We start from the raw sequence: 23,688 nt of genomic DNA on the forward strand, positions 1-23,688 counted from the left end.
AAAAAAAAAAGGGAAATAACTGTGTTTATAATGTTTTTACAGTATATCTTTACACAAATGTTTTTTACTTTTTTTTCCATTTCAAATGGAATACATTGTTTTGCAAGGTGAGGATTCACATATACTGCTTAAACATTATCTCCCTAAAGTGTTTTTCCACTTTTGCAGATAAATTGGGATAACATCTATCTTATATTTGTTAACATGTTCCCATTTATATAGTATAACCTAAACAACACCTACAAATTGTGGCTTACCTTTTTTTTTTTTTTTTTTAGAAAATCCTAGGTAGTTCTCTTTGTTTATTAAGGGGCTGGGCTACTGTATGTGCCATAATTAACCCTGTCTGTACTGTGCAAACAGATCTCCATTATCAGTTGTAACTCGATTTGCACACTACTCTAACAAAGGGTTACAGGTGTAGAGGCTGGACTTCTTGCATTGTAAATTAATGAGGACAGACCTGGGACAGGCTCACTCAAAAACATTGTTCAGAAAACCTTGCATTCAGCCATGACACCTCCTTCTGATAAACATATAAAAGATTATATATATTTTTAAGAAATGCTGTGTGAATGGAAATACACAACAAACATATAGTGGGGTTTCCCCAAAGTTGACTGCCAAAATTGAAAATAAGCTGGACAATAGAACTTGTAACCACTTGTTACATCTGTTTTTTATTACTGCATAGAAAAAGACAAGCATAATACTCACCATTAACCCACTGTTGAATACAATTGGTATGTTGCAGATTTTTTAGGCATTGCTTTATTCTTCACATTCCAAAGTCACTAGCATGCCTTTGAAGCACACACCAGAAGATTTGTGCAAGAGTTGCATGGGCATGCAAATGACATGGGGAGAGCAATTACCTCAATAGCTGAAAGAGGAACTGCAGTCTGCTCACATAATTTGTAATAAAAACATCTTTGCCATTCTGAAGCTTCCCTCCAACCACTTTGCATATTATTTTATACAGTACATACTGTGATTCTGTACTTGCCAAATATGCTGCAGAAATATCTCTCCACTGAGTCTGGCTGCGGCCATTTTAACTTTTGGCAGCTGAAGCTGCTGCCTGTTCACTTCCTGGATTTACACAGAGGCACACCTCCAGCTCTGCAGCCATGCAGCTCTCATTGGCCATCGTATGACTCATCACCCCCCTCCCTTCCTGGAAAACTCTCCCGAGAGTGAGAGAGAGAGAGGGAGAGCTGTGCATGATGTCATACGCCTAGGCTAATGACCAGATAAGAAACAGGAAGTGTGCTGTATAAGGTATTTACTGGCAGAAAAAAATGTTTTACTATCCAAAGTTAAAACAACAAGGGCAGAAGATTTAATGGATATAAAGTTGAAAAAATTACTGAAGGTCTGCTTGAAGTAATCAACTACCATAGCCCCTTGGCCTGAGAACATGTAGGTCTCAAAGAAGAATTCCAAAGATTATTTTTTAAACACAAAAGTAGAAGCTATCTTGTCAACAGTCAATGAAGAGCTTTGTAGGAAAATGCTGATGCCCAAAGGAAATATTAGGATAAGTGTATTTTTTTGTTAAGTTCAGACACATATGTTATGAAGACAAACCTGTGTAAGGTTACACCTCTACATTCACATTTCAAAAACGATCCTCATGCAGCTGGGCACAGTGAACCTTACAATGTTTACCATGCTGATTTTTATGCTCCTTGATAAATTATACTCAAGATATAAGGGATTGCAACCCACAACTGTCAGCCTATTTTCCTTTTGATTAATTATTTTAGTTAACGAGTGTATGGCTAGCTTAAGACTGAACTACACTGCAACTGAGCACCACAAAACCGAAAACGTTATTTAATTTATTTTTAATATTTTACTCAGGTTGAACTGGATGGACTGGTGTCTTTATTCAACCTTACTAACTATGTAACTATGTAACTATTTATAGTAAACTCACTCGTCCATCCATGTCTCTTTATTTTTTTCAGAAATCACTTTGAAACACACCCCCTAGCATTTCTGTCTGTGGCCATCTTGACAGAAAATTCATGTAGTATTTACTTACTGGAATCCAATTGCCCTTAGCTTAGGCATGCAGGCAGGAAGATGTGCTTCACTGAGAACTCCTCCTCCCCTCCTGAAGACTCCTGGGATGTATGACATCATTTACCTAGGCATGTAAGGCAGGAAGTAACTGAAGAGATGTGAAAAACAGTTTAAAACACATGAATATAATATACCGTCCTATCTATTTACTAATGCTAGCAGCATAAGGATTACAAATAGCTAATGTTGACTGAGAGAGTGAAGTCCCGCTTTAAGTGTTTAGGGTGGACCTGCTTCCTCTTTTCTTTCTATCAGTTTATGTAGGGTTCCCCATCCTGCTCCATTGTTCAACCACCTTTCACACCTTCTATGGCCCCTCTTGCTCCTCTCTCACTCACCTAACTGGGAAGAAAGCCTCCCACTCATTCTTAGGTATTGACACTCACTTCTTTCTCTCTCCCACTAATATCATATGTATTATCATGAATATCACTAATTCTTTGATGCATCATACCTTTAAAGTGCATGTTAGGGCAAAAAAAAACAAAAAAACATGCAGAGTACATCTCTGTAATATATGCACACCCCCCTATTTTTGTATTCTCTTAAAAAAACCGCAAGCACAAAAACATACAATGGACCTGGCAGAAATTCTGTGAACTCCTAACTTTTTGTTTGAATGGACTCAGCGGTCCTCCTGCACTGAAATCCCAAGCAGTTTTGTCAGCCCTGCCTACTGGACTAAAGAACTCTGCTTATCCCTCAGCCATTACTATCCCACTCCCGAAGCATACACTGATTTCTTTCCTAGAAAGGCAAACCTGCTGGGGTTGATTTACAAAAAGCAAATAGACAGTTGCTCTAGAGATTGGTAAATGAGCAGAAGCTCTGCTGACTTCCATCCAATCACGTGCAAGCAAAAATTCTGTTTTTTTTTTTTCCTTGCATGTAATTGGGAATTCTTTGCATTGAGAAGTCTTACCTCATTTACTAAGCTTTGGAGCAACTGCACTTTGTAAAGTGCACAGTCTATTTGTCCTTAGTAATCTCTAGAGAAACTGTCTATTTGCCTTTAGTAAATCAACCCCACCGTCTTGACTTCCAAGACTTGTTCACACACCAGAATTGAATTACTAAAAGCAAATAAACTGTTCACTTTGCAATGGAATTTTCCCAGTAGTGCCGATTCATGCTTGTGCGCTGCAAATTTGCAGCAAATTCGGTGTGGTTTCCACACCGCATCCAAATCGCATTCTGTTCATGCAAACGTCTGTGGGTGTGTGTGATAGCGACAACCCAAAATCGGTTAGCAAAACGCAGTGCGATTTGCAGAATCAGATCGGACAACAAAGGGGTCCTGCATGTTTTTGGTGCAGATTCAGTGCGATTTGAGCCATACAGAACAAATCACACTGCTTAAGAACTGCATGTGATTTGAACAGGAATGTGATGTGTGTTGCCGCACCACATAATGTTAACTGGCACTTAGCTTAGTGAATAAAGTAAAGCTCTACTGCATAGGTGTGCGCAGACCATGGCATTACGGTGTGCACCCAAAGCTCAAACACACACACGTATATATATATATATATATATATATATATATATATATATATATAATCAGTAGAGCAGTGGACGGTGTCAGTAGGGATGAGATTGATGTCAGTAGTTTATTTTTATTATTTTTTTTATCATAACTTTTTTAACAATTTTTCTATTTTTTACAATTTTATTTAATAATAATATTATTATTATTATTATTATTATTATTATTATTATTATTATTTTTATATATACAATTTTTTAGGAGCTCCATAGTGGGGCTTTGGTTTGATATCAGAGGTCTAAACAGACCCCTGATATCTCACTTTTAAGACAGAGATTCCCCAGTCCCTTCTTCTGCAGCCAAACAGCAGGGGGAATCTGTGCAGCACAGCATGATTAGGGTGTGCCCAAGCACACCTGGCACACACTGTGTGCACGCCTATGCTCTACTGGTTCCCATTATCCAAACAGGTGCAATCAACAATACAAATTTTTTTTTCTTGCATGTGATTGAGTATTCTTTGCTTAGGAAAATTACCTTGGAAAGTAAACAGCCTATTTGCCTTTATCCAGTTAGTCCACTGTCTGTATGGAAAGGTCCATCATTGGAGATGAAGTTCAACAGGAACTGTCCCCCCAACACATATCCCTACAAGAAGTTTTCAAGTGTTGTGATGATGGCACAAAGATTAAAAAATAGCTGCATTTTGTTATGGGAACAAGCTGGAACATAGTCTAGACGGTTTGGGTAAATTTAGTGATCCGCTAGTAACACACTTTCTATCTTAGGGTGTCTACACTCTATGGAAGAGCACTAGAGACACCTTTGGACAAATTGCATTGTCAATCTGGGAAGAGGTTAGTGTTAGATGCACTAGCAGATTTCGATGGACTTGGCAAATTAAATTCAAACCTCAGATCACACTTTTTAAGCTGTTAGAACAGTTTTTTGGCATAAAGGTTCTACACAAATGAAAAAAGGCTGATCACTGCAGGTACCCCAGCAGTGTTAAATGTTTTATCTCAATCCTCTAACTGCTACTTTTACTAGACAGATTGCTCTGTTAATTAAGTTGAAAAATAACACTTACTAGCAGGACTGATAGGAAAAATAAAGTAAAAAAACCCTAAAAAAAGAAAGCTAATGCAGCCATCACATTTTAGGATTGCTCCAATATATGTTTTTTTGCAGTGAAGGTGAAGCAGAGTAGTAAGTGACACAATCTATTACAGTAGTGAAAGGACAGGTGCACTACAAGTCTTTTTCAATTTATATTGAGTTGCATTTTCTTGTTCCCATTATGCATACAGTAGAATCATTTGGAAAGGAAGGAGTTAAGCTGCCAGCCTGTGTCTTAATCGGGAGGGACAGGATAATGACAGTCAGCATTACTGTCACTTGCAGGGGGAATGTATCAGCGATCTACAAAGGGAATGGATGAAAATGTAATATCTGCAAAATGGACTAATGACAGCGATCAGAATGAGTGAGTGTTAACTCTACCTTTGGTTGTAGAGCTTAGATTTAAACAGTTGCATCCCAGATGTGGCATCACTGCAGTTATTGTTTGTTCCTGGCCATTTAAACATGTTTGTGCAAACCAACCGGCCACAGGCACAGTCAATAAAAACTCATCAAGACTGGAAGCTTTTATATTAAGTACACATTACACCGTAAGGACCAAATTATGCTATGTTTGACCTTTGAGCTACACTGAGACTTATAGCGCCTCATTTAGGAATGTGACTGGAATGTTCCCTTCCTTTTTTATTACAGAACCATCAAGAAGAACAAACCGTTAAAAACATTCTCTTGGAATACTGGTGTTCTGCAAAAAAGTTTTACGTATTTGACATTTAAATCGCAATAGATGTCACTCGAATTTTGATTTTTGATTTTTTTTTTAATTTAAAGTTTAAAAGCAAAACTCTTTATTTTAGTTTTGGATAAGACAGGGATGGCTTAGACCAAGTCAAATTCTATGAACCCGTTGGGGAGATTCATCCCTTTAGTGGTCCTTGTGATAATTTTCCCTGAGGCAAAGAGTTAGGGAAAGTCATACATTTTAATAAATATATATGTATACTGTATGTGTATCTATTAATATATAAATCCTGTATAATAATACATTTTGAAGTCGTCGTGAGAGCAAGAGATTAGGAGAAACTTTCCAATGGGGACACATATTCTGGAATTGCCTTCATTTTGGGAAGGATTTGCCCTCACTTCCTATAACTCCTCAATGACAGGAGGTGAAGTAACTTCTCCCCAGCAAAAAAAAATCCAATAGAGTAGTCAAGGGATAGAATCCCTATCTAAACTAACTAAAATAAAAAAAGTTTAGGCTATACAGACAATTTACCCCTTAGAAATGAAAGCAATAGTATATGATCTGTGATTCCTTTGATTGTCTCTTTGCTCTGTAATTTGCCCTTTTAGTGCTTACAGATTTGAAGAACCTTTTAAAATTTATTTTAATGTTATTCCTAACATTATAGATGGGTATGACAGTTCAGCAGGGTTGGCTGTGTGATGGTGGCACTCCTAACAGTACCAGATTGATCTCTATGGTGATCGCATATTTTAACATGCATTAATGTTTCTGGAACTAAGAAACAGATCTTGGCATTCTTTGTGTGATACTCATTGGAAGCATATGCTATTACGGGGAAGCTATTTTAGAGATCATATCATTGTGATTCAATCAAACAATGTTTGATTTGCCATGGGAAAGAGGACCTGTGCATGGATCTTAATACAGGGAAAGACTAGTCCACTGGAGAATCCTTTAGTGAGACATGTTTAAAAGATTTCTACCTTACTATACTATTTACTGAGTGTCATTCCCACTACTCTTTCACTAGTAGACTGTACTGCCAAACATTCATTGGAATGTGACCTGTCAGTCTGTTGGGCCCATCTACCTTACAGAAACCATGCAGCAGATGCATCAGGCAGATAAAGGCTCAGAAACACCAAAGAGTGACATCACATATCTTGCTGATAAATACCTGGTGTTTTGTCACCTAAGTCCCCCAGTCAGCACGTCAAATTAAGTGACTTGCCCTGTTGTGCCTGCCTAATTATCCAGACAGACATGTGTACGCTGAACATAGTGTCAGAGGGATACTGGGCACTTTTACTCATGGCAAGAGCCTATGCAGCCTGTGGTGAGGGTTTGGTTTTCTAACAGGCACTAGGCTGCTGCTGTGGATTTGGCTATCAAGCTTTAAAAAGGCAAACTAATAAGCCATGTAGAGATCTCCAGGGCCAGGTTATTACAGAACAAGCAGCATTTGGGTGGGTGGTAATTAGAAGAGTTGAAAGGTAAATTGCAAAATAGGTATATTATGCACAATCCGAGGAAATATCTAAGCTTCCTGCACCAATTTTAACGTCGCAGGAAACTGGTGCATGTGCTGAGCACCACATTAACAAGCTAAAAGACCTGTTTTAAGTCTATCTGCACCACCAGTGTTAGTTTATATTCCAAAATGATCTATATCAATATAGATAAGTGCCACAGATCTCCGCTAGATGTACAGGATGTATTTTGTCAGCAGGCAGCTCACATGCCTCTTTGCTCGTGCAGTGATCACACTATACAAGCAGAGCCTGCACTCAGCTGAGCAGAGAGGAGAGCATGCAAAGGAATCTGTAGCATACAGCTCCAGCTGAACCGCTCTCAATGCAGTGTCTCTCACAGACACAGCACCAGAAACAGCCCAGAACACCCAGCAGGTGACTCCATAATAATAAAGGGCTTGCAACCTTTTTCTCAGGATCTGCTTTATTTTCTTAGGTTAAAGGTATCTGTCTCACTCTTTTTTTTTTAACAGAAGGAAGGTTTATTGAAAAATTGGTTTTCATGGCAACTGTAACCTGGGGACTATATTTCGGGCCTCTGCACACCACATTACTGAGTTCAGAGTAGGATCCGAGGATCCCTGCTTCCAGGTTCACCACAGGGTTGTTGCGATCCTGAGTGAACCACCATCTAACTGTAACCATTACCGCTACCCAATCGTATTTTTTAAAACATGGCAGTGCTAGTCCTCCCTCTGATAGCGGAAGTCGCAACTTGGCCCTAGCTACAGGAAGTACCAAGCAAGCCCAGATAAATGAGGTAATAACTTGGTCAAGTTTAATGAAGAAAGCATTTGGTAAATCACTGGAGTGTGACAGAAAATATAGAGAAGTTTGGGAGGATATGTCATTTTAACTAAGTTTACCCTCCCCACCGGGGTCAGTGGCAGCGACTGCCAAGCAGAACATCTTTGGGTAAACCGTTGGAGAACAGAATAAAGGTTGTCATCTCTCTCACTCTTTTTTAATCCACCCCAATAATTATTGCAAATTCTGGACACTTCAAATTCAACTCATTTAGCCTTTCAAGCAAGTTCTTGATCTTGAAGATGCAGCTGCTCGTTTTGGTATTTTCAATTAATGCTACATGCAGACAGCATCAGGGTAAAGAGTAATGGTTACAACAACTATAGCTAAACTAATATAGCATTTGTGATTTGTATATGTAAAATGAGTAAAAACAAGTAAGCTTCTAGAGCTACTAAGTACAACAAATTGAGTGCTTCCAAAGGTCATTTTGTGTGGTAATTTTTTTAACTACCCTACAACTTTGTTATTACTCCTTGTGATTGTTTATACATGAAGTTGTACATACAGTGTTGTACAGGCTCCTGTCATTTTCTTAATTTAATCACAGAATTGAGAGACTATAAATCCCATCTGCCATCGCGGCGGAGGGTCTCCAAATTCTCAGTGAAGCACAAGTACACTGACCTCACCATACTTGTAGTACACTAATACTTTCTCCAGGCCTATAACTTAGAGTCCCATTACAAATGTCATTGCCAATGAAAGCGAAGGTAACACCAAAATTTGAATTACCCTCGGAATAGGAACAGAGAGGGAATCTTCCAACAGAGACATTTGTCTCCATGATAAATGTCTAATGTCGCGTACACACGACCGGACTTTACGGCATACTTGGTCCGGCGAACCGGAGTCCGTCGGACAATTCGATCGTGTGTGGGTTCCAGCGGACTTTGTTTTCTCAAAAGTTTGACGGACCTAGAAATGAAACATGTTTCAAATCTGTCCGACGGACTCGAGTCCGGTCGAAAAGTCCGCTCGTCTGTATGCTAGTCCGACGGACAAAAACCGACGCTAGGGCAGCTATTGGCTACTGGCTATGAACTTCCTTGTTTCAGTCCAGTCGTACGTCATCACGTACGAATCCGTCTGACTTTGGTTGATTGTGTGTAGGCAAGTCCGTTCATTCGGAAAGTCCGTCGTAAAGTCTGTGGAAAACTACGCCGGACAAAGTCTGCCGTAAAGTCCGCTCGTGTGTATGCGGCATAAGAGTTGATATTTTTTACATTAAAATATATCCTCTCACTTCCTCTTAAACTGGTTGTAAAGGTAGAAGGTTTTTTATGTTAATGCATTATATGCATTAAGATAAAATGCCTTTTGTGTGCAGCAGCGCCCCTCAGTCCCCAATACCTACCTGAGCCCCATCTCTGTCCAGCGATGTCCACGAGACTCTCCCTCCTGATTGGCTCCCGCTGCTGTCAATCAAAGTCAGCTAGCCAATCAAGAGAGAGAGGGGGCTGGGCTGGGCTGGGCTGGGCTGGGGCTCCGTGTCTGAATAGACACAGGGAGCTGTGACAAGCTGCTTGCTGTGGGGGCATTCAACAGGAGGGAGGGGCCAGGAGCACAGAAGAGGCACCCAGAGAAGAGGAGGACCCGGGTTGCTCTGTGCAAATCCACTGCACAGATGAGGTATGTATGACATGTTTATTATTTTTATAGAAAAAAAGAAACGAGACTTTACAATCACTTTAAGTCTACAGAACAAAAAGTTAAGGGAAAACTCTCTATGAAAACACAAATGGTAAGAACCCCAGAAAACTTTAGGTTAATCAGTAGATTTGCCCAGCATCCCACAAATGCACAGATTATGATAATCTTGTACTTTTTCATTAAATCTCCAGATTTTCTATGCCAATTGTGTAATTTTATGTAAATATACTTACATTCTTATTTATACTTACGTTTCTTTAGTGTGAAAGAACTATGCTAGGCATGTTATCTAGCGCTCAGTGGCCAAAAAGTACATTAACCCCTTGCTGCTGCCCGTTAAAAGAAATCTTAAAGGCAAAGTTTACCTTTTCCAGAAAATAGTATATGCAGTCAAGGGGACCCAGTAGGTAGTAAAAAACTGCATCTTTGGAAAATGTTCATTCATTTTATTGGCATACCTGTAGGCCAATTGGGTCCCTCCAGAAGCCCTACTGAAAAAGCTAGGACATGGAAACCATTGGTCTTTGCTCCTGTAATGCAATGGTTTTCACATCCTAGCAGCAAGGCAGGATATAGGGTTTGCTAACTGGGAGTTTTTCAACCAGGCTTCCAGGAGAGCCCAACTTTGCTACAATAAAATGAATAAACATTTTACAAAACTGCAGGTTTTTTTTAAACCAACTGGGACAGTTTAAATCATGGGCTTTTTTTTCTGGAAAAGGTGAACTTTGCTTTTAGCTAAGGAATGGGAGACGTTTCATGGGGGTTCTGATAACATGATCAGTTGTCAGTGACATAGACATGATGTCACCCATAGGCTCTCATGGTTTAGCCACTGTCGGCGCTCCCTCCTTTTTTCTGCAGCAGCCATTCACTGACACAGGGGAGCCAGAGCTGCAGAATCACATGACCAGACCAGACAGGATTAAAATAAGGTAAGTTCTCATTTTTTTTTTTATATAGTTCTTTTATAGTTTGTTTTGTATATAGGGTAGGCAGGATAGGTAGGGGTGGGAAAATTTTTAAGAATAGTTATGCCGTGTACCCACGAGCGGAATGTCAGACGGGAGCTTTTCATCGTATATTCCGATCGTGTGTATGCCCCATCAGACTTTTTACGTTGAAAATTACGCCGGACCTAGAAAGAGAACATGTTCTAAATTTTTCCGATGGAACCAATTCCTATCTGGAAAACCGCTTGTCTGTATGCTGTTCCGATGTACCAAAAACGACGCATGCTCTGAAGCAAGTACGAGACTATTGGCTACTGGTTATTGAACTTCCGTTTTCTAGTCCCATCATACGTGTTGTATGTCACAGCGTTCTGAAAGGTCGGAATTTGGTGCGACCGTGTGTATGCAAGACAGGTTGAGCGGAATTCCATCGTAACTCTGTTGGAAAAACCTTCAGAGTTTATTCCGAAGGGAAAACCAGTTGTGTGTACAGGGCATTAGGCTTTTCTTGCACTTTAAGGGCCTATACAAATACATGCATCTGCACCCAACACTGTATACTTTGTTAATATTTGCTAATATATTGTTGCATGGTTTACCTTTCCACAGTTTACAGCATGGTCACTAGTTTACTTTGAGGTCGATTTACTAAAACTGGAGATTGCAAAATCTGGAGCAGCTGTGCATGGTAGCCAACCAACTTCCAGGCGTTCTTGTTAAAGCTTACTTGAACAAGCTGAAGTTAACCACTTGCCGACCGCCTCACGCATATATACGTGAGCAGAGCGGCACGGGCAGGCAAAATCACGTACCTGGTACGTGATTGCCTTCCCGCGGGCGGGGGGTCCGATCGGACCCCCCCCCGGTGCCATCGGCGGTCGGCGTTTGGCTGGGAGAGTTGAGAGACGAGGGGGAGGCCATCCGATCGTGGCCCCCCCCTCGCGATCGCTCCCAGCCAATGAGAAACATCCCCTGCCTCTGTATAGTACACAGAGGCAGAGGATGTGATGTCATCTCTCCTCGGCTGGCCAGTTTCCGTTCCAGCACCGAGGAGAGAAGACATGTAAGTGCACCAACACACACACACAACACAGTAGAACATTGCAGGCACACTAAACACCCCCGATCCCCCCCCCGATCGCCCCCCGATCCCCCCCCAATCACCCCCCCCCCGTCACAAACTGACACCAAGCAGGTTTTTTTGTTTTGTTTTGTTTTTTTCCTGATTACTGCATAGTGTCAGTTTGTGACAGTTAGCAGTGGTAGGACAGTTAGTATTAGCCCCCTGTAGGTCTAAGGTACCCCCCTAACCCCCCCTAATAAAGTTTTAACCCCTTGATCACCCCCTGTCACCAGTGTCACTAAGCGATCATTTTCTGATCGCTGTATTAGTGTCGCTGGTGACGCTAGTTAGGAACGTAAATATTTAGGTTCGCTGTCAGCGTTTTATAGTGACAGGGACCCCCATATACTACCTAATAAATGTTTTAACCCCTTGATTGCCCCCTAGTTAACCCTTTCACCACTGATCACCGTATAACTGTTACGGGTGACGCTGGTTAGTTCGTTTATTTTTTTTAGTGTCAGGGCACCCGCCGTTTATTACCGAATAAAGGTTTAGTCCCCTGATCGCCCGGCGGTGATATGCGTCGCCCCAGGCAGCGTCAGATTAGCGCCAGTACCGCGAACACCCACGCACGCACCGTACACGCACCGTACACCTCCCTTAGTGGTATAGTATCTGAACGCATCAATATCTGATCCGATCAGATCTATACTAGCGTCCCCAGCAGTTTAGGGTTCCCAAAAACGCAGTGTTAGCGGGATCAGCCCAGATACCTGCTAGCACCTGCGTTTTGCCCCTCCGCCCAGCCCACCCAAGTGCAGTATCGATCGATCACTGTCACTTACAAAACACTAAACGCATAACTGCAGCGTTCGCAGAGTCAGGCCTGATCCCTGCGATCGCTAACAGTTTTTTTGGTAGCATTTTGGTGAACTGGCAAGCACCAGCCCCAAGCAGCGTCAGATTAGCGCCAGTACCACTAACACCCACGCACGCACCGTACACCTCCCTTAGTGGTATAGTATCTGATCGGATCAATATCTGATCCGATCAGATCTATACTAGCGTCCCCAGCAGTTTAGGGTTCCCAGAAACGCAGTGTTAGTGGGATCAGCCCAGATACCTGCTAGCACCTGCGTTTTGCCCCTCCGCCCGGCCCAGCCCACCCAAGTGCAGTATCGATCGATCACTGTCACTTTTTTTTGTAGCGTTTTGGTGAACTGGCAAGCACCAGCAGCCTAGTACACCCTGGTCGTAGTCATACCAGCACTGCAGTAACACTTGGTGACGTGGCGAGTCCCATAAGTGCAGTTCAAGCTGGTGAGGTGGCAAGCACAAGTAGTGTCCCGCTGCCACCAAAAAGACAAACACAGGCCCGTCGTGCCCATAATGCCCTTCCTGCTGCATTCGCCAATCCTAATTGGGAACCCACCACTTCTGCAGCGCCCGTATTTCCCCCATTCACATCCCCAACCAAATGCAGTCGGCTGCATGAGAGGCATTTATATGTCCTCCCGAGTACTCCTACCCAACGAACCCCCCCCAAAAAAGATGTGTCTGCAGCAAGCGCGGATATAGGCGTGACACCCGCTATTATTGTCCCTCCTGTCCTGATAATCCTGGTCTTTGCATTGGTGAATGTTTTGAACGCTACCATTCACTAGTTGAGTATTAGCGTAGGGTACAGCATTGCACAGACTAGGCACACTTTCACAGGGTCTCCCAAGATGCCATCGCATTTTGAGAGACCCGAACCTGGAACCGGTTACAGTTATAAAAGTTACAGTTACAAAAAAAAAGTGTAAAAAAAAAAAAAAAACACAAACAAAAATAAAAAAAAATAGTTGTCGTTTTATTGTTCTCTCTCTCTCTATTCTCTCTCTGGTGTTCTGCTCTTTTTTACTGTATTCTATTCTGCAATGTTTTATTGTTATTATGTTTTATCATGTTTGCTTTTCAGGTATGCAATTTTTTATACTTTACCGTTTACTGTGCTTTATTGTTAACCATTTTTTTGTCTTCAGGTACGCCATTCACAACTTTGAGTGGTTATACCAGAATGATGCCTGCAGGTTTAGGTATCATCTTGGTATCATTCTTTTCAGCCAGCGGTCGGCTTTCATGTAAAAGCAATCCTAGCGGCTAATTAGCCTCTAGACTGCTTTTACAAGCAGTGGGAGGGAATGCCCCCCCCCCCCACCGTCTTCCGTGTTTTTCTCTGGCTCTCCTGTCTCAACAGGGAACCTGAGAATGCAGCCGGTGATTCAGCCAGCTGACCATAGAGCTGATCAGAGACCAGAGTGGCTCCAAACATCTCTATGGCCTAAGAAACCGGAAGCTACTGTTATGGAAATGATTAAGAGCTCCAATCGAGCCCAAGGTTATCTGCTGCTGTCTCTAATTTGAAAAGTGTTGATATGCATGCATATAAAGTGAACACTCTGAGACACGCTCACAGTATTACTGTTACACTTCTAATTTATTCAAGGCGGTGTTAATGTTTTATACACACAAATACGTCATTGCTATGTCAGTCTAATAGGTACATCTCATTGGTTAAGAAGATAAAGAAGATGGAGAATTTTCATAACGAAGTTTGGCTCTCTTTGGTTTTATCCCCAGTTCCGCGTTCTTCTGATGTGTGGGAGGTAGGGGGTACGCGCCATCTTGAGAAAATATAGGAACAGAGCTAATCTGTATACTTATATAATGAGTAAGGAGAAAAATATGTATGCACATAAGAAAATAGACATTTTCAGATTACTATTATTATCTACATCACATTCCTTCACAATCCCCCCTAAAATGACTATTTTCTCTTTTCTGTCCCTAATACTAAAGGTCCCACTTTGGCCTGGCCCTTCTCCTCAGCAACTCTTTTAGGCTGTATATAGAATTGGGCAGTAACTGTTCACTTCCCTCCTCGATACAGCTGGAGAGGTGCAGTCAGGCGCTATCTATCCCTATAACCCTATAGGATTGTGAGATTATGGACAGGGAGTGACTGTAGAGGAGTGAAAGGGTTTGTCATCTCCCATCATAAGGGGGTCCTCTTCTTCTTGGTGGAGAAATGTAGGTGTGCTATTGTCTACAGCCTTGTTCATTAACTTTTTACAAAAGGTAGAATACAGCATACAATCAGGGCTAAAAGAACCAGGATTATTAATACTGTTACCCGTATCTGGGCGAGCACCTTCTGCCACCCACTCATCCAGCTAAAGTATTGATCCCATGGGTCTGTGATACCTGAGTTCTTCTTCAACTCCAGTGACAGATCTTCTAATTTCTTTATAGCTAGAGTAACCTTACCATTTAGCCCAGTATTATCAGGAATGTATGTACAACAGGTTCCCGTGTTTTCCTATGATTTTACAAAACACCTCCTTTCCCAGATAGCACCATGTCTAAGGCCATCCGGTCCTGGAATGTCATGTAGGAAGTGGGGGCTAACTGATCAGAAATTCCCTGGAGGGCATCTTTAGAGTAATTTACAAATCTCTGTTGGTTATAATATGTGTAGTGTCAGGTCACCTAGAGGCTGGGTGACAGATGTACACCGTTGGGATCAGGAATGCACCGCAAGGTAGTGGTCCCTATGGCTGACTGCTGCGGATTGTACCCTGGGAGGTTCAGGAATCAGGTCTACTGGATCACTGACACAGATCCCACTGGGAGCTAGAGCATAGATTCCCCAGGGCGCGGAGTCTAAGAGCCAGCAGGTGTTCACCAGAGCCTCTAGTGGTGAGGATGGACTGCGCTGCAGTCTGGCTCCAGGTCGCGGCCCCCAGGGTCTCACAGCTCACGCTCACGGTAGACTACAGGAGAAGAGGAAGGAGGGAGCTGTCTGGAACATCAGGGTCACAGGCAAACAGGGATGGCCGGGAACAGGCCAAAGTCGGTAACAGAAATCAGATGTAGGAAACATAGCAAGTACACACAGAGGCTAACACACAGTGGTTGATCAGCACTGCTGGCTTGCAGTGCACAGGTTAATATAGGGTTCCCTGATAGGGCCTGGGGTGGGGCCATGCTTATAGGAGAGGTTACAAAAGCAGTCTGGTGAGGGTCAGCTGGTCTCTAGAGATGAACACATGGAGACAGGTATGCTGATCGACAAACTCTATTGCATAACCATGACATGTAGTTAATCCAATCTACATTCTTGCTGACAGTTGTTATGGGGATCAAAGACTCAAAACCAGCTTTTACCTGATCCCTGGCTTTAAATTCATCAGGGACCCCCCTTGAAACCCCTATGACATGTATGTGTATATGAGGATCAAAGCTTCCGGAGAGAGAGCTGCTCGCTTCCTCCTCTGACTGTGTGCTGGGTCAGTGTATGTATCAGGGGTATCTTTGGTTAGGATATGGGGGCTTTCTATTTTCATCTTTTTTTGTCTAATGCACTCTGTGGTCGCCCAGTCTGGCCTTGGGTTCCAACCCACTGGCCCCCACAGAAACCACAACTCTGTCCCCAGTAACTGTCTGTGTGGCATACATATATGTCCTTACCGTCAGGGATATCACTGTACCAATGGCATCACCATGAAGGGTCAAACGGACAAGGTACTATGTCACCGTAATCTAAGGTAAAGGTGGTCACATGTGTACCTGAAGAGTTACACCAAAACGTAATTATGTTATCATTTTTGTGATGGCCACCTCCTGGGCCCCTCCCCCCTAGATCAAACAGAAAAAGGATATGCAGCACCCGAAAACACGCTCTCCTGCAGTGATAAGCGTGCATTCAGGTGTTCTTCCTGGCCAACTTGACTGAGGTAGCTGTGGTCAGCAAAACTTGGAATGGACCATCATAACTTGGCTCAAGGATCTCCAGACAGTAGTTGGTGTGTTCCTGTATCTGATTCAGGATCTGGAATGGAAGAAAACACCTGGACATGCATTCAGGTTAATTCTCGTGATAATGTAATTTCATAAGGGGATAGGGCATGTTTCCCCTGGGGGTGTGTCTGACACTGAACAGGGCAATGGGCTAACTGTCTGGCCAACTCATGTTAGTCTCTTGGGCCATCTTTAACATCCTGTTTTTAGTGTCCCATTCATCCTTTCTACCTTCCCGCTACTTTGAGGGTGGTATGGGATGTGTAGTGCCATCTGAACCCCCAGTGTTGCCCAAATCTCTTTTGTAAGGGTTGTTGTTAGGGCTGGTCCCTGATCTCTCAATATCACCTCTGGGACCCCAAATCTACATACTATCTCACTCAGTAGTTTCTTAGCTGTGGTCCTGGCAGTCGTGACCACTTCCACTAGGGCGTATTCGAATCTGCCACTTCTTGGCACTTGAGAATGATCAATTTGCATCCTCTGGAATGGGGTATAGGGCTTTTGCCAGGTGCTTCTTCTGTGTTTCCTGGGTTACATTTGGTGCAGATAATGCATGATCTGCAGAAGCTGTCGGTCAGTGGAGTAACTCTTGGTGCAACACTTGTTGATAAGAGAGTTCATAAAAGTCTTTGTCAAGTGGGCAGCTCCATGTGCCCATTGCACCACAGCTGGGTACATACTCCTGGGTAGACAAGGCTTCTTGTTGCACTCGAATAGTCCATTTCTGAGAGTTGCTCCTCTCCGTTTCCAGCTTTCCTTCTTATCCGGACTTGTTGTTTCCTGTAGTTCTTTTAGATAAACTCTGTCCACTGGGAAAGTCTGTAAGGTAAGCACGGGGTGGTCTTCTTCTACCACCCTGCTGTCCACTTCCCGCGGACCACCAGCTGTCTGTTTGGCAGCTGTATTGGCTCGATGATTGCCTTAAGCTTCCTTTGAGTTCATTTTGTCGTGTGCTTTTACTCAGAATAGTCACTTGGGTTGGGAGAAGCAAGGCATCAATCAAGTTTTCACAGGTGTTCCTGCAGCCATCAGGAATCCTCTGTCCTAGATAACACCATAATCATGGGCAATGCTGAAAGCATATCTTGAGTCCATGAATGTTGGCTCTTTTTCCCTCTGCCCATTTACGTGCTGTAGTAAGTGCTTATAGCTCTGCCTCCTGTGTAGACATCACCGGTGTTAAGGCTTCAGCTTGTAGAACAGTGTTTTCAGTGGTGACCGCGTGTCCTGTGTGGTCATGGGGTGACAAGTCAAGACTCTACTCCTCCTCCTCCTTTCCCCCCTCGAGAAGTGGAAGAAGGGTGGTAGGGTTCAGTGTTTGACAACTTAATAGAGTAATGCTGTCCAGTAGGAGGGAACACTGGAGTCTCAAGTGTCTGGTAGTGGACAAGTGTTTCGGCTGGATCTTGGTTGAATATGGCAACAACATCATGGGGGGCAAGCACAACGAGGCAGTGTCCGAGGACCAAGTTCAAAGTTTTGTCAAGCAAGGCTTGTGTAGCGAAGCCAGCTCACAGACACAATAGGCCTCCTCTTGCTACCGCATCCAGCCGACAGGAATAATATCCTATAGGGCGTAGGCTGATGCCGTGTGATTGGGTGAGTACACCTGCAGCATGTCCCAGACGTTTGGATACAAAGAGCTTGAGCGTTTTGTCGTAGGCTGGGAGCCCTATCGCCTGAGATGGCACACTTGAGGGCCTCAAACGTAGATATTTCTTCAGGAGACATCTGGAAGGGGTCTGATTGCAGAGCATCAGTAGGAAGGCTTCTGGAATCCATGCTCTGCACTAGGAAATTAGTCCAAGGAAAATGACAGGTGTTGAGCACCACTGCAATTTGGGCTTTGAGGCTCTGCACCCCTGGTTGGCAAGATAGCACAACAGGCTTTCTGAGGTGACTTCAAGAGGGGGTAAGTCAGCTGCACAAAAGAGAAGGTCATCAACATGTTGGAAGAGAATCACTTCTGGGTGTTCCTTTTGTCATGTGTCAAGGATGATAGCCATAGCTTTTGCAAACTGGCTTGGAAAGTTCTGTGCCCCTTGTGGCACAACTGTTTAGGTATGTTGCCGTTTCTTTCCGTGGATGAATGCAAAAAGGTACCAGCAGGAGGGGTGAGGGTGGACACTGAAGAAAACGTTTGTAAGGTCCACCTCTGTGAGGTATTTTGCAGTCAAAGGCATCCACAGTAGGTACCTGGTTCTCTTTTTAGGATTCTCTTCTTGGGGTTATTGTGTGGTTTCCGGGGCAATGATGCGCCCTCTTTTAGCTTGACTGAAACTGGTGGCACCTTTAAGTGACCGTTGTCTTCTGGTCCTGTGGACCATAGGCACGCAGGGATTCTGTCAAGTACTTCCTGCAGTATTGAACTTGAAGTTTTTTTCTTCATTAAGTGTCATCAGGAGAGACAGAGAACACAAAGCAGATTAGTCTTCTAAAGATAGGGGAGTATGTAACTTCATCCCCCCTTCAGGCGTGTCCTGATTGAGGCCTGTAGTCCGGACAACACGTCAGCTCCTAGTAGATTCAAGGGACATGTAGAGGACACCACAAATCTGGCAAACAAATCAGGAAGTGGACTGGAGCGGGGCACCCCATCCATTCCTACGCAGGAAACATCAATAGTGGAAAGAAAAGAATTATTAGGCAGATTCACCACCCTCAACACACTTTTGGCTGCACCCCTGTCCATCTCTGGGACATCTTGGGGCTCTGCATTCTTTTCTGAAGTGACCCCGTTTCCCACAGTTGTAACAGATGATCCTTTCCCTGGTATTGTGCAGTGGTGGTGGACTAGTGTAGGCGGGATCTTCGTCATGGGTTACCATGAGGGGCGTTGGTTTTTTACCTTTTTGATTTTCTATACCTCTGGTCACCAACAATAAATCAGACATTTTCATTGAATGGTATTCAGGGCGGGCCACCATCAGGCCTTTTCTGATATCCTCTCTGAGCCCTGAAACAAAAGCAGTTGATAACATGTGTGTGTGTGCCTTTATGAGTCTAGCATGATACTTCTTCACAGACTCCCCTTTATCTTGGGTAATATCTAGGATTGTGGTCTTCTGATCCGTCAACTTCTCCTTTGCCCAGTCGTGGAGCTGTGCACAGAACTCCACGCCTGAGGTGTAGGAAGTGGCACTTGTCAGGCAGGCATCATTGAAGGCCATCTGCATGACTGGCCAAAAGACATATCCTGCTTTGATTTGGCATAGGCTGATCAAGTCTCTCCAGGCAGCTGAGTAAGTTTCTTGTATCTGCACTATCCTGTGGTAGAAGGGAATTGGCTGCTTCTCTGGGTCAGGCAGACTTGTCACTAAGGCCGCTGCTTGTGATAGAGTAAAAGCGACATACATCACTGGTGCCCCTTCTGGTAACCGAGACTGTTGTTGGGGCAGGGGCTGGCAAGGGGCACTGTTCTTTACGGTTGCCAGCATGTGTTTGAGATCCTCTCGGAACTGAGAGTCTGGAGCCGGATTGGGGGTTAAATCAGTGGGTGGCCTTGCTGCCTGCTGTCGGGCTTCCCACTCAGATGCTTCTTCATCATTAACATATCCGGCCTGGGAATGTGATGCTCCCGTATTGGGGAAGACAGGTGTGTGGTATGAACCATCTTGGTTTAAAACAGGGAGGGCTGGGTACAGGCTGTTTAAGCTTACTGGGTGTACCAAGATGGCCGCCGGCAGGAAGTGCACTGGACTGGGTAGAAAGTGAAGGCATGGGTGCACTAAGATGGCCGCCGGGCTGAGTTGTCACAGTGGGTTGTGCTTGGGTAGTGAGAAAGGAGTGGTTGTTAGACGGAGGGCAGTGCTGTCCCTCCCCTCCTTTGTTTCAAGTTCCAACATATCATCAGCTCTGTGATAAACATACATAATACAATCGCCATCTTTCTTAACTTCCTTTATCCAATTTTCTTTATCACACAGGATTTTTCTCCCTGTTTTCTTCAGCAACATAACTTTCGCCACTTCTTTCAACTTTGTTAACTATTTCAACATCTTCTTTGCAATATCACTTTCATTTCTCTAGTACAACCAAGGGGTTAATATTTTTCTCAGCGTTCTTATCAGCAAATTCCTTCGGTGGGAGCTCATAAGACTAATGTACGGTTAATCTCAGAACAAGAACAAACACATCAGGGGTAGTGAGGAGCTACGGCCCGCGACCCAACAGATCCTTCGGGTAGCCTCCTTCTCTGACTTTCACCAGTCCCCACCCCCTCTCATGTATAGCAAACAATAGACCACAGATACACTCAGGACAGGACATTACACCTGCCACTCTCTGAACCGTAAAGCCTCAGCAGGCTAAGATAACCACAAGGGCAGACCACCCTGTCATAATAAACCCGTTTATAGACGTTTTTTCTACAGCTCTACACCAAGAGGCCGACAACTCTTCTTGGGGTGAGACTTCTGTAACACTTTCAGACTGCAAAGCCAGCAGCTGAGATAACCCTCAAAGGTTCCTCGAACCCAGAGTACGCCCGTCTATAAACGACTGCCACATGGAAACTATCTCATGCCAGAGGCCGACAGCTCGTCTGGAGATGAGAACACACATTCACTCATGTAGCACTTTTAGACTGCTGAGTTTCGTAGCCCAAAGAATGGCAGACAGTGAACAAATACAGCCAGCAGAAACCCATTGACAGGTTCGTTAAACAACCTCAGGCGAGGAAATACCTGCCTCTAAGACAGTCTCAGCATACCGACAGAATCCAGCCGTCAACCGAAAGATAAGAGAGTCGTACAGTGGTAAGAATATAAATCAACTCACCGGTACTGTTAGGGTTGCGCAAAGACCCCCTCTGTTATCTTTCAATTAACGCCCGAATGCTTGTCGCGGTATAACTTCGACTGTAGCCTGAGGTCCCGGGTTTCGGCACCATCTGTTATGGAAATGATTAAGAGCTCCAATCGAGCCCAAGGTTATCTGCTGCTGTCTCTAATTTGAAAAGTGTTGATATGCATGCATATAAAGTGAACACTCTGAGACACGCTCACAGTATTACTGTTACACTTCTAATTTATTCAAGGCGGTGTTAATGTTTTATACACACAAATACGTCATTGCTATGTCAGTCTAATAGGTACATCTCATTGGTTAAGAAGATAAAGAAGATGGAGAATTTTCATAACGAGGTTTGGCTCTCTTTGGTTTTATCTCCAGTTCCGCGTTCTTCTGATGTGTGGGAGGTAGGGGGTACGCGCCATCTTGAGAAAATATAGGAACAGAGCTAATCTGTATACTTATATAATGAGTAAGGAGAAAAATATGTATGCACATAAGAAAATAGACATTTTCAGATTACTATTATTATCTACATCACATTCCTTCACACTACGAGCATTTTAGGACTTAGATTTCGCCGGATGTAAACAGCGCCATTGGGAAATTGGGAAAGCATTTTATCACACCGATCTTGGTGTGGTCAGATGCTTTGAGGGCAGAGGAGAAATCTAGGGTCTAATAGACCCCAATTTTTTCAAAAAAGAGTACCTGTCACTACCTATTGCTATCATAGGGGATATTTACATTCCCTGAGATAACAATAAAAATGATTTAAAAAAAAATATGAAAGGAACAGTTTAAAAATAAGATAAAAAAGCAAAAAAATAATAAAGAAAAAAAAAAAAAAAAAAAAAAAAAGCACCCCTGTCCCCCCTGCTCTCGCGCTAAGGCGAACGCAAGCGTCGGTCTGGCCTCAAATGTAAACAGCAATTGCACCATGCATGTGAGGTATCACCGCGAAGGTCAGATCGAGGGCAGTAATTTTAGCAGTAGACCTCCTCTGTAAATCTAAAGTGGTAACCTGTAAAGGCTTTTAAAGGCTTTTAAAAATGTATTAATTTTGTTGCCACTGCACGTTTGTGCGCAATTGTAAAGCATGTCATGTTTGGTATCCATGTACTCGGCCTAAGATCATCTTTTTTATTTCATCAAACATTTGGGCAATATAGTGTGTTTTAGTGCATTAAAATTTAAAAAAGTGTGTTTTTTCCACAAAAAATGCGTTTGAAAAATCGCTGCGCAATTACTGTGTGAAAAAAAAAATGAAACACCCGCCATTTTAATCTGTAGGGCATTTGCTTTAAAATAATATATAATGTTTGGGGGTTCAAAGTAATTTTCTTGCAAAAAAAAATAATTTTTTCATGTAATCAAAAAGTGTCAGAAAGGGCTTTGTCTTCAAGTGGTTAGAAGAGTGGGTGATGTGTGACGTAAGCTTCTAAATGTTGTGCATAAAATGCCAGGACAGTTCAAAACCCCCCCAAATGACCCCATTTTGGAAAGTAGACACCCCAAGCTATTTGCTGAGAGGCATGTCGAGTCCATGGAATATTTTATATTGTGACACAAGTTGCGGGAAAGAGACAAATTTTTTATTTTTTTTGCACAAAGTTGTCACTAAATGTTATATTGCTCAAACATGCCATGGGGATTTGTGAAATTACACCCCAAAATAAATTCTATTGCTTCTCCAGAGTACGGGGATACCACATGTGTGGGACTTTTTGGGAGCCTAGCCGCGTACGGGACCCCGAAAACCAAGAACCGCCTTCAGGCTTTCTAAGGCCGTAAATTTTTGATTTCACTCTTCACTGCCTATCACAGTTTCGGAGGCCATGGAAAGCCCAGGTGGCACAAAACCCCCCCAAATGACCCAATTTTGGAAAGTAGACACCCCAAGCTATTTGCTGAGAGGTATAGTGAGTATTTTGCAGACCTCACTTTTTGTCACAAGGTTTTGAAAATTAAAAAAAGAAAAAAAAAATTTTTTTTTTCTTGTCTTTCTTCATTTTCAAAAACAAATGAGAGCTGCAAAATACTCACCATGCCTCTCAGCAAATAGCTTGGGGTGTCTACTTTCCAAAATGGGGTCATTTGGGGGGGGGGTTGTGCCATCTTGGCATTTTATGGCCTTCAAAACTGTGATAGGTAGTGAGGAGTGAAATCAAAAATGTATGCCCTTAGAAATCCTGAAGGTGGTGCTGGGTTTTCGGGGCCCCGTACGCGGCTAGGCTCCCAAAAAGTCCCATACATGTGGTATCCCCATACTCAGGAGAAGCAGCTGAATGTATTTTGGGGTGCAATTCCACATATGCCCATGGCCTATGTGAGCAATACATCATTTAGTGACAACTTTTTGTAATTTTTTTTTTTTTTTTGTCATTATTCAATCACTTGGGACAAAAAAAATAAATATTCAATGGGCTCAACATGCCTCTCAGCAATTTCCTTGGGGTGTCTACTTTCCAAAATGGGGTCATTTGGGGGGGGTTTGTACTGCCCTGCCATTTTAGCACCTCAAGAAATGACATAGGCAGTCATAAACTAAAAGCTGTGTAAATTCCAGAAAATGTACCCTAGTTTGTAGACGCTATAACTTTTGCGCAAACCAATAAATATACGCTTAT

The 23,688-nt window shown here is 43.0% G+C and overlaps 1 protein-coding gene across 2 annotated transcripts in view; it reads left to right on the forward strand.

Annotated features, from left to right (window-relative positions):
* The window catches only part of INKA2 (inka box actin regulator 2), a 55,436-nt gene that overhangs the window by 20,745 nt on the left and 11,003 nt on the right, over positions 1-23,688 (forward strand). Inside the window, exon 1 of one of the 2 annotated variants that reach the window (XM_073615739.1) lies at positions 4,938-5,063. The exons of the other annotated variant lie outside the window; for it this stretch is intronic. The gene's annotated coding sequence lies outside the window, so the exon portion shown is untranslated. Of the gene's footprint in view, positions 1-4,937; positions 5,064-23,688 lie in introns of those variants that run through there. 2 annotated transcript variants of the gene reach the window in all.

Source organism: Aquarana catesbeiana, linkage group LG02 (genome assembly GCF_042186555.1).
Source record: "Aquarana catesbeiana isolate 2022-GZ linkage group LG02, ASM4218655v1, whole genome shotgun sequence".
In the NCBI taxonomy this organism is placed as follows: domain Eukaryota; kingdom Metazoa; phylum Chordata; class Amphibia; order Anura; family Ranidae; genus Aquarana; species Aquarana catesbeiana.